The 17433-nt window shown below is 40.1% G+C and overlaps 1 long non-coding RNA gene and 1 pseudogene across 1 annotated transcript in view; one reads left to right on the top strand and one right to left on the bottom strand.

Moving 5' to 3' along the window:
* LOC123789395 (uncharacterized) overlaps positions 1–17433 on the top strand; it is a 361018-nt gene that overhangs the window by 140367 nt on the left and 203218 nt on the right. The window lies entirely within an intron of this gene.
* LOC123789393 (ADP/ATP translocase 2 pseudogene) lies at positions 9741–10638 on the bottom strand (annotated as a pseudogene).

Here is a 17433-nt window from a genome sequence, read left to right as displayed (position 1 = left end):
CTTAGCATAGTGCCTGGCACTTAGGAAAGGCTCGGTTAACAGTAGCTATCATTTTTACTATCATCATTTTATTATTTTTTTAAAAGATTTTATTTATTTATTTTTAGAGAGAGAGAGCACACAAGCAGGGGGAGGGGCAGAAGGAGAGAGAGAATCCCAAGGAGATTCCCTGCTGAGCACTGAGCCTGATGCTGGGCTCGATCCCACAACACTGAGATCATGACCTGCACCGAAATAAAGAGTGAGCTGCTTAACCGATGGAGCCACCCAGGTGCCCCTCATCATTTTATTATTTTTATATCTTCCCCTGGAGTCTATCTAGAGATTTCCACCAACCTGTTAATCTTACTGTCAAATATCATCCGAACATCTCTACAAATATAATGCTTATGAAGTCTTGAACCATATTTTTCAGCATTAGAGTTGCATTAGAGTAAAAGTATATAGCCTCTCCAATAAAAGTAGTTAAATTTTAGTTGCATTTTTTAGTTTTTGAGCATTATTAAGGGTATATGTAATTTCCAAACTTCTTACACTCACTTTATTCCTCTTATCCTCTACCCATACCTGAAAGCAGTTCCTCTTAGTAACTATCTTCTCAATGTCCCTTCCCCCACATTCCATATATATATACACACACACACAATTATATTTATTACCCAAAGCCACCTTAGGTAAAAATGTAAATTTATGATCATCAAATTTCAGAGTCTATAGTCTCCTTAAAAATCATGTCATCCAGTCATTGTTGGGGGAGGATGTGAGTTGAGAGGTGTGGATAAGGATTTATGATTTTAAGTTCTACTCTGAAGAACCGCCATCGTCCCAGCAGCAACATGATTTATCCCACATGCAATTTTTTTAACCTTTTTTGAGTAGCCAATAATCGTGTCTCCAGCAGTCTCATTAACAACTGTCTACATTTAGAAATGTTAGTCCAGTTACTAATCTACAGGAAATAACAGTAAGAGTGTTGATTCCCCTGAATATGGAGTTCTATATCATAAAAAATGTCCAGATAAGGAGGATTAAAAGCAACATTTTTCTGGTATCAATTGTCCTAAAACTTAGGTGACTCACTATTCCTATAGATTCTGAATCTCATTACCGTTGTAACCGTGTCCAAAGTTATTCCAAAATATATAATGTAGGCTGTGTTATGGGAGCTCTTTGCTATGGAAGAAACTGGTTTAGAGCTTGGAAGTAGAGAAGATGTGCCTGTGTGTGGGGAGAAGAATGAGGCTGAAAAACACCTGGAAAGTGACTTCAGATTTTACATTTCATGACGTTAGGGAAACTTTACTGTGCACAATTGTTCCACTTTTCCTTTCAACTCTATAACCAGATGATGGTGATGATTAATTCCTTCATGCTTCTTCTTGCATCCAAGAGAGTTGGTTAGTGGAGCCAAGCACTGTTTATCCCTGATTTAAATAGAGAAAACCAAATTAATATGGAATCAACAGTACATAATGGTTTATCTTCCAAGAATCAGAACTCAAATTTATTTATTCATTCTTCTATCTATTCAACAAATATTTGTGGAGCACACACTATAATCCACCCAGAATTGACCAGGTTCTAAAGGATTGACTGACACAAATCAAGCAAGATAATGCTTATTCATTTTAAAAGAGGAATAGTCTTTTCTAATAATCAGAATGCTTGGGCATGCCTGCCCCGAGACAACTCAAATTTGTCAGAAGATTGCTTGGACAACGCAGAATCAGAACAATGATTGTCATCTGCTTTCGTTTATTTTATCAGACTATGGAATAGTCTGAAATACGTACCTGTGAGGTACTGGGGGAAAAAAAAGACTACCATTTCTTGAGCACTTACTGTATACCACGCAATTTTATAGATCCGGGAAATTATGTAGAGGAGTTATGTAAGTCACCCAAGATTACACAACTTTCCTTACCTGTTCCTTCCACAACTTGGTGATGTCAGATAGCCTTCCTCTCTTTAGTACCTCTCCTTACCCACTGGCATCAATCCTGAGATATCAGTGAATTGCCAGTTAGTCACGTAACACTTAACGTCACAGGGCTTTTATGCTGTCATTTCCCCAAGATTAAAGACTTGAAACTAAAGACAAGTAGAGCTGGGTCTGGTATAAAATAAGGCTGATGCTATAGGTTGAGCACCAGTAGGCTTTGGTGTTTATGTTGTTTCACAGTGGCAATGAATTTGCAATGAACTAGCCAGCCATTCCTTCTGTCTTCCTCCTTCCCCCCACCCCTCTTCTTTTCTCTCCTTCCTCCAGAAGAAGGTATTTGCAAGATGGTTGGGACAGATTGCACTTAGAGGTACGGTCTGGGAAAGGAAGGTTTTTCTCTGTGTTGGGCCTTACGTGAATAGAAGACCATGATCTCCAGAGCACGCTACCCTTGTTAAAAATGCTAGATGACTGAACAGGAACGTGTTCTGCAGGCAGAGCTAGGGGAGTCTTGGGAAGTGAGCCGGGTGGCAGCAAGTCTGGGGAGGGAGCATCACAGGCTAGGTCAGTGTGAGACTGGACTTTCTGAATGAGCAGGAAGCCCTGGCCCGGGTGTGAAACATGCAGAACCTATTGACCTGGGCAAATAAAAGCACAAGATTGACTGACATGGAGGATTTAAGAGAGTGAGAATACAGAAAATCAAATATTAGGTACAAGAAGTATAAATACAACCAGATTAAAACACTTACTTCTAGGGTGTGCCCCTCTTGATCTTGGGGTCGTAAATTTGAGCCCCATGTTGGCGATAGAGATTACTTTTAAAAAATCACTTTTAACATTTACATGTGGGGATGTTCTACAATTAGGAATAATGTAAAATCACATTCATTGTCTTGTTAATGGAGACACAAAAAATTGGTAAGAAAAAAGTGGCAAAATTGTACAGAGTGTATGACTGCAAGATATAATAAGAATGTGCGTATGGAGAAGGCTGGTTATGTTATTGGTGGTCTTCATTAGGTGATGATATTGTGGATGACACTTAATTTCTTCTTCACACATATTTGTATTTTCCAAAATGCATTTATTTGTATTTTTAAAAATGTTTTTATTTTTTATTTTTTTAAAAAGCTTTATTTATTTTAGAGAGAGAGAGGGCAAGCAGGGAAAGGGGCAGAGGGAGAGGAAGAGGAAGAGAAGCAGATTCCCCACTGAGCCTGGAGCCCAGCATGGGGCTTGATCTCACAACCCTGAAATCCTGACCTGAGCCGAAATCAAGAGTTAAATGCTTAACCAACTGAGCCACTCAGGTGCCCCTTTATTTTAAACAGTGGGACCCCCCAAAATAAGAATTTGTCAGTGATTCTGTACTAAAAGCAGGAAGCAGTTTATAGCTGTTAAAATTTGGCCACTAAAGACATGGGTTATTTTGGTCTCATGACAGATGTTTATGGAACAGGATGTCCCAGCCTCTCGTAAGTCAGACCGGCTGACTTTGTACTTTGCACGCTGTATTCTGCTGTGAGCACAAAGAAAATCAAAGCTGAAAAGGAATTTAATTTATCATGATGGTGAAGTGCAGTGTACCTGGAAGATGGATGTTGCAAGGGATTCTAGTCTCTAGACGGCGGGGAAGCCAGAGAAAATGCCGGGAGGTTGTTGACAACCATACTGGTCCCTTGCCTACTCTTCCTCTCCCCCAGCTCTGACAGACTGGAGGAATTAAATTCCTTTTCAGCTTCTCCCAGGCCTCTCACTACTCCTGGTCTCTTGTCCTATCGCCAAAGCAGAGCATTTTGATGAGGATTCGTTGACAGTCATTAACATGAAAAAACATTGATTTTAATTACTCTCTTTTCCAATGGTCACCATTGACCCTTGTCCATCCCTGTGTCATTGCAGAGCCTCCCCTCAGTTCTGACCACTTTGAATTCTGTCTTCACACCTCTGGAAGGGCTCAGTAACTTCTGTCAGGGTTCCCCTTGGAGTGCGCGTTGCATCAATTTCCTCACTGCACCAGTTCAAACCATTGAAACCATTACTGCCTCTCCCTTTATCCTTTGCTTCTTTGCCTCAACCCCACTTCCCCCTGACTCTCCATTCTTATGCCAAAGTTTTCTTTTAAAAACAACTGCTCATGCCACTCTTCCCCCCAATATCCAATACTTTATGGTACTCGATGGGATAATCCAAATTCCTATGCGTGACCTCAAGGTATATTCCCAGTTTCTTTACCCACGCCATCCCTTCCTCAGAGACTAGCTCTTGGGGACTCTAGGTTCAGCCCCAGTAGATGTACCTCGTCCAGAAGACACATTCTCTTTCTCTATGCCTTTGCTAATGCTGTTCCCTTTGCCTGGAATGACCTCCTGCCTTTCTTCGCCAAAAAAAAAAAAAAAAGCCTTCTGATCTTTAAAGCCTCAGCTCAGTTGTTACTTCCTCCTGGAAATCATAAGCCTAACCACCAAAGTTATAGTTGTTCAGGTATTTATATTTTCTCTGAGAGCACTTTGTTCCTCGGTATGGTGTAGCTTTTACCATGATTGTATACAATTCAGGGGTCCTCATGTGTAAAATGGGGGTAATGGCAGTATTTCCTCAGAGGGCTGTTGGAAGGACCGAGTGACTGTATATCACATTCTCTGTTAGGCAGGTTCGTGTAAGCTACAGAAATAGCTGCACAGTTAGTGGAGGCAGGCAAAGAGGCCATGAGGCAACAGGTCCTTGAGAAGTTACCAGCAAGCAAAAGCCATAATTAAGCAAAATCCAGAAGATAATTGCAGTAACCTGTGAGGTAATTCATTGTCGGTAGCAGGGTAGTAGGCAGACATGGAGGAACTCAGGGCCCTGAGAGCAGCTGCTTTGCCATCTCTGCTCTGATAGACCCTGAACCCTGTCCTGTCCCCAGCCTACTTTCCTGGACCCATCGAGGAACAGCTACGTGATTTGCAGGACCCAGTGAAAAGGGACAATGTGAGATTCCTTGTTCAAAAATTAAGAATATCAAGACCACAGCCTTACTGTATTAAACCAACTGAGTGTCTGTTTCTTGCAAATATAATCGTTGGATGAAAATATTCCTCCTTTAAATCTTGTTCCCCGGGACACCTGGGTGGCTCAGTCGGTGAAGCATCTGCTTTCAGCTCAGGTCATGTTCCCAGGGTCCTGGGATCGAGCCCCACATCGGGCTCCCTACTCAGTGGGGGAGTCTGCTTCTCCCTCTGCCTGCTGCTCCCCCTGCTTGTGCGTGCGCTCGCTCTCTCTGACAAACAAATAAATTCTTAAAAAAAAAAAAATCTTGTTCCCCTTTATTTGTAACTAATCTGGCTTTGAAGTGGAGGCAACATGTGGTTTCTTTGTAACTCTCATGGTATTTTATTTGTAACCTTGAGGCACTTAGCACTTTCTATCCTGCTGTGATGGATACTAACAGTCTGATCTCCCCTCCTGGCCAATGAGTTAGTTAGGGTTTTTTGTTTTTTTGTTTTTTTTTTTTTTTTTTTTTTGAGGGTGAGTTGTTTTAAAAGTGGGTCTATGTCTGTTTTATCTTTGTTGCCTCCAGCCTGCTTATATCCAGCTCACTTGATTGTACTAACTAGTAAAGGAATCATCATCTCTCCTGTTTCGGAGCAGGTTACTGAGAGTAATTAGTACATGATCAAGGATCAGACTGAATTATCTTGGGATAATTCCTTGCACAAAATATGCCCCTGGTGTTAGAATTATCACAGCCAGGCATGTCCCCCCAGTAAGGGAGAAATAACATTCCTTGTGATCACAGAATCCTCACTCATAGATAGGAATTTCAGTAATTACAAAAAGAAACTTTTTGAACCCTTGAGTTGGTAAGGTAAGCTTATAGGTTATGTCACAACGTCACTTCCTGCCAGGAAATGTCCTCCATACTTTGCATACATCAGCTTCCTTAACTTGATTCTCACTGTGAACACAGTAAAGGAGGCGCCATTGTGCCCATTGGGCACTAGAAGGAACCAAGGCTTAGAGCACTTTGGCTGCAGTGATACCAACAGATGGTGTAGCCACGAGCATTTGTCCACACGCGTAGCATCTACCGTTTATTGCTTCATCAGATTTCGCTAAACCTCTGAGAGTGGCCCTAGACTAAATAGTGTCTGCTCCCTTCTCTCCCTCATTTGAGACCTTTGTCCAAGCTCTTCAGGGATCGACACCTTCCCCACAGGTATCCCTTGCCAGCATGCTTTCCCTTTGCTCCTGTTATTCAAGGGGGAAAAAAATCTGTACTAAACTCAGTAAGGATTCCTAGTATTTGCCTTAAAAAGAAAAAGTCCAGAATACACATTTATTCAGAAGCACAGTGCTCTGAAGCCTTTCCTACACTGTGACCCTAAAGGCAGGGGAAGGTGGTCAGTCACTCCAAACAGAAATTTTCCTCAATCTTGCATATTATTTGTAAAATCCATGATAATTTTGTGTTCTCCATATCACATTTACTTTGGCATTAAAGTTACTTTCCTAAAACTTGATTAGAGTATAAATCATTTTAAATTATTTAACCCTCATCCCCACCCATCCCAAATCTTTCAGTAAAAATGGAGCTCTTAGAACATGAGTCATTGTCCTGTGGTTCATATATCCACCAGCTTACCTCTGAGTCCTGTACTTTTATTGATTGAAAAGTAATAAATTAATACACTATTAAAGGGAGAATGGGGACCTGAGAGGGAGTAGGTGATGACGGGGAAAGAACTGTCTTCCCGGTGGGCCTGAATTCACACTCTGATGGCCCACTTGCCTGGAGATGCCTCTCCAGGTGTCAGAATAGCCCATTGAGGAGCAAGAGCAAGACAGATATGAGTCCTACTGTCTGGGCCATTTGGCACACACCTGACAAATGGGTTGGGGTTGGGTTGTCATGCTTAAAAAGACCACTGACAGCTGGAAGATGTCTAAAGAAGGGACTCAGAACCATGGCAAACAATATTAGCCCACAGTTTTGAAGCACTAAAAATAAGCTAGACATTTGGTAATTTAAAAAATATATATAAATATATTTTATATATATAAAATTTATATTTATATATATTTATATAATTTAAAATATATAAATTTGGTAATTAAAAATATATTTTATATATGTATATACACACATATGTATAATTTTATTGAATATGTACAGCGGTCTTTTTGAGCTATTATCTAAATTTTACAGATGAGAAAATTGTAGCTCAAAGAGATTGAGTAGCTTGCCCGATGTCCCATACTAACGTGTGGTAGGTGATGTAGCGACATTGTTGGTCACCTTCTCAATTGTCATTCCCTCTTTTCTTGCTAACAGAGCCTGATTGGGTTCATCCTTCTCTAAGAGTCCATGTCTTTCTAAAGAGGCTGAGTCCCTCTCCAGGGCCACTGGGAGTGAGGGGAATGATGAGCCTTCATCAGTTTAAATCAGTCACGAGCATCCCATCATTCTTACCAAATGATTGGTGTAGGCACTGGCAAGGAGCTGTGAGGAGAAGTCAGAGGATTAAGTTTGGGGAAGTTTCCCCTTGCTCTTTTTTTTTTTTAAAGATCATTTATTTATTTAGAGAGCATGAGTTGGGGGAGAGGCAGAAGGAGAGGAAGAGAGAATTTCAAACAGACTCTGTACTGAGCCTGGAGCCCCACCACGACACTAAGACTATGACCTGAGCCCAAACCAAGAGTCTGCCACTTAACCGACTGAACCACCCAGGCAACCCTCCCCTTCCTCTTAAAGTGGCAAAAAAGGGATGCTTCTTTTTATGCTTCTGGACGTTGTCATCTTTATGTGACACTGAGACCTGTGGTAGGCGTTGTAAAGGGTCCAGATGACGTTAATTGCTCTCAGAGGCTTTATCATTTTATCTCTGTCAGCGGATAGAGTGATAGCTGATTCCTCTAATCCAGTCAGGGATTAGGCAGAGTTAAGACTGGTTGCAGTTTCTCAAAGATTCTGTCCACCTCTAATTTTCTTCTGTACCCAAAGGATAGTTTTTAAGATCTTTTAACTGAGAGCCTTGTATGTTCACTGGGGTACCTTCCCCTGGTGGTCTTGAACGTGAATCCTCACGCACATCACAGGGACGCTGCAGAAAACCCCACTCAGCTTTTCAGCAGGTTTCTTCATGGCTTTTAGCCTAATGCCCTCAAAGGCTCCAGAGTTTGACAAACGTCTTGGGGAGAAAATATCCTGTGTATGACGCTCAGTTCTCCCTTCTGTTACTACCTGGCATCAGCCCTTCAAGTCTTTGGTCTTGTGTGTCAGTGAGACCCCTGAAGTTCTCTGGTTTCTCTGTCCTCCAGCAGTGACCCTGTGCTTAGGCAAAGTCCAGGTGCACAGCCTCTTGCCCTGAGCCCAGATTTGGCAGATATCTCCTAGAACAAAAGAGGCTGCCGAAGTCAGCACATCTCTGCGCAGTTCTCCTTGCTCTAGAATCCTGTGCCCTCTAATTCTGGTTGTATCAGCAACTCTTGGATGCCTTTACACATTAGAGGATTTTTGAAGTTTACCCCATTTGGTTTTTCTCAGCGGGACCATTGGCCAGCTGCAAGCTTGGCCGTGCCTTCTGTGTTTTTAAAAAGTAGTTGATATAAAATGGCAATCTTATACATTTTTATTATGAATGTTTTCGGTTGCACAGAACAGTTGAAAGAATAGTGAATCATATGTCTATCACTCACACTGGAAAACACTGCCATGTTGCTCTGTTTGCTCTGTCATCTATCAAACTTTTGCTGAACCATTTTAGAGTAATTTGCAGTCTTTTGGCAGTTCCATTACAAACAATTCAGCAAATATCTTCTAAAAATAAGAATATTTCCTTATATTATGTACCATATTGCACCCAAAAAGATGAATGGTTTTCTTATGTCCTTGGCTGACTAGTCTATAATACACATTTCCATTGTCTCCAAAATACCGTCTGTAGCAGTGTCATCCAACTGTGATAAAATCATGCGTTGCTTACTGTTTCTTTTAACCTAGCCTCTTTTATTCATTACATTCGCAATGTGAAGATGCTAGACAGTAGAGTCAGAGTAAATATTTTGGGTAAGGACACGATGTAGATGATCTGCATAGTTCATTTGCATTATTTCAAGAGGCACGTGGTCTCTCACAGCTACACCGCTAGTGATGCTAATTTGATCACTAGGTTAAGGTGGTGACAGATTCTTTCCATTGTACAAATATGTTTTCCCTTTGTCATTGCCAGGTCATTGGCGCTGTGTTGATGTCCTCTTCCCCCCCCCAAACTTTTACTTACTGGATTTAGTATTTATTGATAATTTTTGCCCGAATACATCTTGTTGAAGTTTGTCGTATGGGTAATTTTCTACTTCTGTTATTCCTTCTTCATTCATTATCAGGCATGCCTTTCTTTCTGTTTCAAAACATTTTTAAAAACTTCCCATTGTCATCTGAGGATGCACTCTACTTCCTTCCAGTGATGGAGGATAAATTCTAGTTACCCTGAAATTACTGATTGCCTGAATAAGGAGATGATATATCACCTTTAATGCTGGCAAATAGGTTAAATTTTTTTCATTTTCATTTTTTATTTTTAAATTTCAGATTTTTTATTTCTTCAAACTTATTTATCAGGAGTGGCTGAAATAAAAAATACAATTGAGTCCCACCATCATGGAAATGGCTTTACGAGAAAACTGGTCAGATAAATATTATCACTTCTCATTTTCAGCCAGTAAATAGTTGCTGTTGATAAACAGACAGCCAACAGTCTGTCAAGAATGTTCCAGATACATTATATGATACCACATGCCTGTTCACAAGGGGCAAAAACTAGGAAATAACTCACCGGAACGTCTTGATTTCATCATATAAGACAAGCACAAAAGCAACACCCGTGCCTCTGATAACATTGATCCTTGCTCCCTTGAAACAAGCTTTGGCTCCTTCATCACAAGCAATCTTCCTCCAGCAGGCAAGCATGCCTTATACATGATGTCAGTTCCTTTGTGCCCTGAGTGCCCCGTTGTACGGCCACGAACAGTGTCAGACGGAGAGGAAGTCAACCCAGCAACCACCGTGACAGACTGTGCGATCATTCAGCTGATGAAGTTGGTGGTATGCTTGGGATTGGAAGCATTCCCTGTGCGGTGTCCTCATTACAGAAGTAGGCAGCTCGGTGGATGAGCATACCCTGCACAGACACGTTAAACTTGATTTAGGCCCTTAATTCCACCAGATTGTAGATCTTAGCCAGGCAGTCAGGAGGCCTCTGAATTCCCTTTCAGCTCCAGCTTTGCCCACACCCACGGCTAGCCTGGTAAGCACAAAATCAAGAGGATACACAAAACACAAGGATGTGTCCCCAGTGGCACCACTGGATGCCAGATTCCCTGCAAAGTAGCACCAAAACCGGGTTCCCTTGTCCACACCACCCAGGAAGATCTGCTTGTATTTATCTTTGAAGGCCAGGTTGAGAGCCTGAGCAGGGAAGTATCTGTTGACATTGGCCAGGTTACCAGGCAGAAGGACAGGAATCGCTGCTCTATAGGGATACAAACCACACAGTCCGTAATGCCCTTGTATTGCTTATCCGCGGTGATTTGCTCGCTGGCAGGCTGCACCTGCAGCAGCAGCGTACCCACTCAGTGGTCATCTTGGAGATGACCGCAGCCACGCCACTCCCCAGGAAGTCCTTGGTGAAGGACAGAATGACATCTGTCATGTTGAAAGGAAAGAGGAGGTGGGCAACTGTGCGACTGTGGTAGGAACCGGCTGGGACTCTGGGGTTTTTGGGTTTTTTTAAGTATAAGCATGGACTTGTGGACTTTTATGGATTCAACATGTTCAGTGAATTATAGTCCTTATCCTTCTTGATGTTTAAAAGAGGCCAGATATTACCGGTGGTAGCTCCTGTCCATTGGCTTGTACATCATATTGGAGCACTTCTGTGTTTTCTGCACAAGAAGATGCTCTACTCTCACCTTGTACTTAAGCCATTTCTCCAGGAAGTCCCGGTTCCTTCAACTGGGGGATAGTATGTGGAAATCAAGGTAATCGGACTAGTGATGCTCATTACTATGAGGATGATAACTGCATTGAGGTTAATGGACAGAGATCTATAGACATACCTATAAAAAATCATGAATCTTCATTGCTATTTCAAATTCACATTTAACATTACAGTTTTTCTTTGATGTTCTATTTGTGGCTCTTTTTGTTCCACTGAAAATCTGGGTCCCTGGTAATCTATTTCCTAATTTTCTCTGTCCTACAGATACATAAAATAATTTCACAATTATAGTACTGTTACCATTAAATCTTGAAATATATTCCACTAGAAATAAACAAATTCCTTTGAAATAATTCTTTTTCTGATATAAGAATATATGTCATATTTGGTTTCAGTTTGTTTTCAATTTTTTGGTTTGACTTTTTTAAGTATTAACTGCTTCCTATTCACCCCATTGATGAGGGAGAGATTCTTGCCCCCAGGATTAGGGGGATAACCAGACACGGAATACCTGACACTGGACCAGTGGGATAGATAGCAGTTTATTAGTCACTTATGCTCACAGCATGGGGGAGAAGGATGCGTACTTCATGCAGGGTCACACAGGGGTTGTATTCAAGAACAGTGAATGGCAAGGAGCTGTGGCTTTTGTAGTATCAAGGGGGTGGGCTGCACCCTGGTTCCTGCAAAGGACATGATTGGCTCCTGCGGGAGGATGTGATTGGCTCATTCGAATAATTTTGTGGGCTGGCAGAAAACTGAAACCCTGTGCTCTGGGATAAATAAGAACGTTGCCTGGTCCCTTTGAAAAAGAGGGCCGTGTGGCTAAAGGCCCTCATATCCCCAGGAGCAGAGTAGGGAGGGGAACTTCAGTTTAAGACCCTCCTGATTTTATCAGATGTCAAGGCAGCACATCCCATCAAGCCTTCATTTAGGTTTTATAGCACAGTAAAACATGTGACTCCAGGGAGAGACTATATAAAATGGGTACTGTCTCCATTCTTACCCCTTCTACTCTGTTTCCCACATGGATAGCCTATTTTCTTAGTTTCTGATTTATTTTTCTAGTGTCTCGTTTTGAAAATAATAAGCAAATGAGCAGATCTCTCTCTCTCTACTACTTATCATCTCGCTATCTGCCTATCTGTCCTCTTCCTTTCTGGCACAAAAGAAGCATACTTATCTACGTTCTGCATTTTGCTGTTTCCAGCAAGAACACTGTATTGACACCTAGAGAGCTTGTTCATTTTGTTTTTACAGCTACGTTGTACATCATTTTGTGGGAGTAACTATAGTTTATTTAACCAGTCCTTTATTTTAGTCGATGTTTGAGTTGTTTATAATATTTTGATAGTACAAATAGTGCCATTATGAATAACGTTGTGCATATATTATTTTCTTTACAGTAGTATATCTTCCTGGTGCAGTCTAAAAGTGGGATTACTCTAAGTATAAATTCATATAAAATGTGGTCAGGTATTGCCAAATCCTTGATGTGGAGTCGTAGGATTTTCCCAACAGCAGTGCGTGCCTCTCTGTGCCCTCACCAACAATATATATTTTCAAACTTCTAGATTTTTTACCCATATAAGAAACGTTAAATCAATGAAATTGTCTGTGTATTTCTCATGTGAATGAGATTTATGGATCTTTTTTGTGCATTTAATTGCTATTTACATTTATTTTTCTCTGATGTGTTTGTTCTGGTCTTTTGCCTAACATTTTTATAGATTTCTGGTCCTTTTCGACTAGATTTTTAAGAGCTCTTGATATGTTAGGGATACCAATCCCTTTTTGTCATATAAATAGAAATATTTACTCCCAGCTGGACATTTTTCTTTTTCATTTGATTATGATGTTCTTAGCTATGCAGAATATTTTAAGTTTTAATTTTTTAGAGTTTGAAACTATTTTCCTTTATCGTTTTTGGATTGTCCCCCAGTCCCTGGTAGTAGATGAATTCACCCATGATTTCTCGAAGAACTCGTATGGTATGATCTTTCGCAGTTAGATCTCTGATCCGCTTGGAGTTTATCCTGACATACAGTGTGAAATATGGATTCAGTCTTAACTTTTCCCAAATAGTTACTTTTCTCAGTACTTGTTATAGAAATGTCTATCTTCTAAAATGATTTGATAGATCACCTTTATCAAATACTAAATTTCTGCCTGCACTTTTTAATGCAAAACTCATCAAGTTTATCAATGTTATACTCGTTTAATAAAAAGCGTTGGAAGTTTTTCTTCTTGACGTCTGTTCAGAAGGAGTTCAAACAACATTGGCGATATCTGGTCTCTGGAGGTTTGCTAGGTGTTTGGTTTTGTTTTGTATTTTAGAGAGAATGTGCATGTACGAGTTGGTGGGGCAGGGGACAATGGGAGAGGAAGAGAGAGAATCTTAAGCAGGGTCCAAGCCCAGTGGGAGCCCAATTTGGGGCTCAGTCTCATGATCCTGAGATCATGACCTGAACTGAAATCAAGAGTCAGACACCTAACTGACTGAGCCACCCAGGCACCCCTGATTGGTGCTTTTTGAGGGTTATAGCTCCTTGATAATTTTCTCTCTTTCTTCTCTAGAAGTTTTTTCTCTTTGATCTTCACTACATTCAGTTTTGATAAGTCCTGTTTTCCTAGAAAATTCATCTAGGTTTTCCAATTTATTTCCTTAGAATTGTTAAAAAATAATCTCTTATGGCTTTTTTCCTATAATGATTTCCCTTTCGTCATTCCTTATTTTGTGCATTTGTGCTTTTTGCTTTTATTTCTTTTGAGTAACTAGCTAATAGTTTGCCTAGTCTGTTGATTTTTATGAAGAACAGGCTTTTAAAAAAGTAATTCTAACACTTTCCGTATTTTAACTTACTGACTTCTCCACTCATCTTTTTCAAAACAAAGAAACATACACAAACCTGCAAAACAGCCAGTTATAAGGAGACTACCCTTGTCATGACAGGAAAGCAGACTGTATACATTCACGAGATCCCTTGCTTTTCCCCTAACTTCAGCCTTTATTATATTATACATCTACATGTTGGACTTCAAAAGCCTGCTGGTCCCTGTAGCTGAACCATAGGGAGTCCTATTTTTCAAGCCTCTTCCACATTTTGCTAACTTCTCAATGATGATAGGTTTAATTAGTCTCTGTCTGTTCATCTGCTTGCTTCGCAAACAAATAAGGCAGCAACTCCAGGGGCCATGGGCTTAGGCAGAGGTATCTTTGATGATGGGGGGGGGGGGGGGAGCCACACACCAAGAATAGAAATTGCTTTTTACACTTATGGGGAACATTGTCCTTCCTGATCCCAAATTTGGGCAGCTCACTGGGGATTCTTAACAGTTACCTTTTTATGAGCTCTAGAAGAAATGGGCCTGGGGCTGAGAGGCTGTATCTTGGACAAATGGACAGTGTGTCCCCACTGGTCTCCTGCCCCTCACTCCCCTTCTGTCGATGCAGGTCCTTCTCTTTTTGTCCACCTTCAGTGCACAAGATTGTTTGAAATCCGAACCCAGGGAAGGTCTGTTTTTAGATTTCTTGATGGTGAAGTTTAGTAAGCTTTTCTTTTAAAAGTTTTATTATGGAAAATTTTAATCGTGCAGAGAAGTCGAGCGAGTATAGAATGAATTCCACACACTGACATAACAAACATCAACATTCTGTCAATCATGGTTCATCTTCCACCTTACATCACATCATATCATCTATAAATTTTTCAGAAGTCAGTCCTTAAGTAAACAAACTACCAAAATGCCACTTTCATTTTTAACAAAATAATAATTCCTTAACATCACATATTACCCAGTGCAAGGCCATATTTCAGAATTGTCTCAAACTCTCTTTCATGGCTATTTTAATTGAATCAGGATCCAAACAAGGTCCATGCAAGTTTTTTTTAATTTTCTTTTTTTTTTATTGAGCTATAATTGACATATAACATTATATGAATTTAGGTATACAGCATAATGATTCAATCTTTGTATGTATTGTGAAATGGTTACAATAAGTCTCGTTAATATCCATCATCAGACACAGTTACAAAAATTTTTTTTTGTAATACAGAGAGATTTTAGATCTACTCTCTTTGCAGCTTTCAAATATGCAGTACAGAATTATCAACTATGGCTACTATGCTGTATATTCCATCCCCGTGACTTAATCGTTTTACAGCTGGAAGTTTGTACCTTTTGACTCCCTTCGCCCCTCACCTCTGGCAGTCACCAGTCTGTCCTCCATGTCTATGAGCTTGGGTGCTGGTTGTTGTTGTTGTTGTTGTTGTATAAGTTGCACCTGTAAGTGAGATCATACGGCATTTGTCTTTCTTTGTCAGACTTACGTCACTTAGCATAGTGCCTTCAGGGTCATTTATGTTGTGACTGATGGCAAGATTTTCTTTCTTATGGTTGAGTAGTATTCCATTGCGTGTGTGTGTGTGTGTGTGTGTGTGTGTGTGTGTGTACACACACCACATCTTCTTTATCCATCATCTATCAGTGGACACTTAGGTTGTTTCCATACCTTGGCTGTTGAAAATAATGCTGCAATGAACATGGAGATGCGTGTATGTTTGTAAATTAGTGTTCTTGTTTTCTTCAGATACTCAGAAATGGATTAACGGTACATACAGTAGTTCAATTTTTATTTTTTTTTAAGAGTCACATGCTTTACTGACTGAATAAGCCAGGCACTCCAAAGACATTTTTTTTAAAGATTTTTATGTATTTATTTGACGGAGAGAGACAGAGAGGGAACACAAGCAGGGGGAGTGGAAGAGGAAGAAGCAGGCTTCCCGCTGAGCAGGGAGCCTGATGCGGTGCTCGATCCCAGAACGCTGGGATCATGACCTGAGCTGAAGGCAGATGCTTAACTGACTGAGCTACCCAGGCGCCCCTTGTCTTTTTGATGATAGCCATTCTAACAGGTAGGAGGGAGTATCCCCTTTGTGGTTTTGATTTGCATCTCTCTGAGGGTTAGTGATGTTGAGCATCTTTTCATGTGCTTGTTGCCATCTGTGTGCATTTTTGGAAAAATGTTTATTCAGATTCTCTGCCCATTTTTTAATCAGATTCCTTTAATCAATGTCTTACAGTTTTCAGTGTACAGATCTTTCACCACCTTGGTTAACTTAATTCCTAGGTATCTTATTCTTTTTGATGTAGTTATAAATAGGATTATTTTCTTAAGTTAATTTCTCTTTCTGATAGTTCATTATTAGTGTGTAGAAACACAATTGACTTTTGTATATTAATTTTGTATCCTACAGCTTTACTGAACTTATTCATTAGTTCTAACAGTTTTTTGATGGAATCTTCGGGGTTTTCCCTGTTTAATATCCTGCATTTGCAAATAGTGGTAGTTTTACTTCTTCCTTTTTAATTTGGATGCCTTTATTTCTTTTTCTTGCCTAATTGCTAGCTAGGACTTCCAATACTATATTGAAAAACGTTCTAAGAATAGGCATCCGTATCTTGGTCCTGAAAAACTTTTTAATCAGCTTTTACCACTATGATGTTCACCGTGGGTTTGTCATATATGGTCTTTATTATGTTGAGGTATGTTCCTTGTATACCAACTATGTTGAGAATTTTTATCATAAATGCATATTAAAGTGTCTCGGATGCTTTTTCTGTTTCTGTTGAAGTGATCATATAATTTTTATTCTTTATTTGTTAATGTGTATCACATTGCTTGATTTGTAGATATTGAAGCATTCTTGCCTTCCTGGAACAAATCCTACTTGATCATGATATATGATTCTTTTAATGTATTGTGTTTTTTTAATTTAAATTCAATTAGCCAAGGTATAGTACATCATTCGTGTTTGATATAATGTTCAACGAGTCACTAGTTGAGTATATCACCCAGTGCTCTTCGTATCGCATGCCCTCTTTAATTCCCATCATCCAGTTACTCCATTCCCCTACCCTTCCCTTTCTGCAACCCTCAGTTTGTTTCCCAGAGTCAAGAGTCTCATATGGTTTGTTGAATGGAGTTTGCTAATATTGTGTTGAGAATTTTTGCATCTGTGTTCATCAGGGATATTAGCCTGTAATTTTTTTCTTATGGTTCTTGTCTGGTTTTAGTAGCAGGGTAATGCTGGCCTTGTAAAATGAGTTTGGAAGTATTCCCTCTTCTGTTTTTGGAAGAGTTTGAGAAGCATTGATATTAATACTACTTTGTATGTTTGGTAGAATTCACCAGTGAAGACGTCTGGTCCTGGACTTCTGTTTTTGGGAGGTTTTTGATTACTGATTCAACCCCCTTTCTAGTAATTGGTCCAATCAGGTTTTCTGTGTCTTCGTGATTTGGTCTTGGAAGATTTTATGTGTCTTCTAGGTTGTCCAACCGCACATACTTTTGATGATTCAGAAAATGCAGACTAGTTTAGAATTGGTCTACATTGGCCCCAAAGTCTGGATAATTAAATCATTTATAAATTCTGCAGCTTTCAGGTACTTGGAGACGTGCAAACCAAGCCAACAAATTATTGCCTTCTTTCACAAATAAATGAG

The sequence above is a fragment of the Ursus americanus genome, chromosome 3 (assembly GCF_024610735.1).
Source record: "Ursus americanus isolate L20-20 chromosome 3, mUrsAme1.1.p, whole genome shotgun sequence".
NCBI classification, from domain to species: Eukaryota; Metazoa; Chordata; class Mammalia; order Carnivora; family Ursidae; genus Ursus; species Ursus americanus.
Note: the sequence above shows the minus strand (reverse complement) of the source record. Positions and strands in the feature narration are given on the sequence as shown.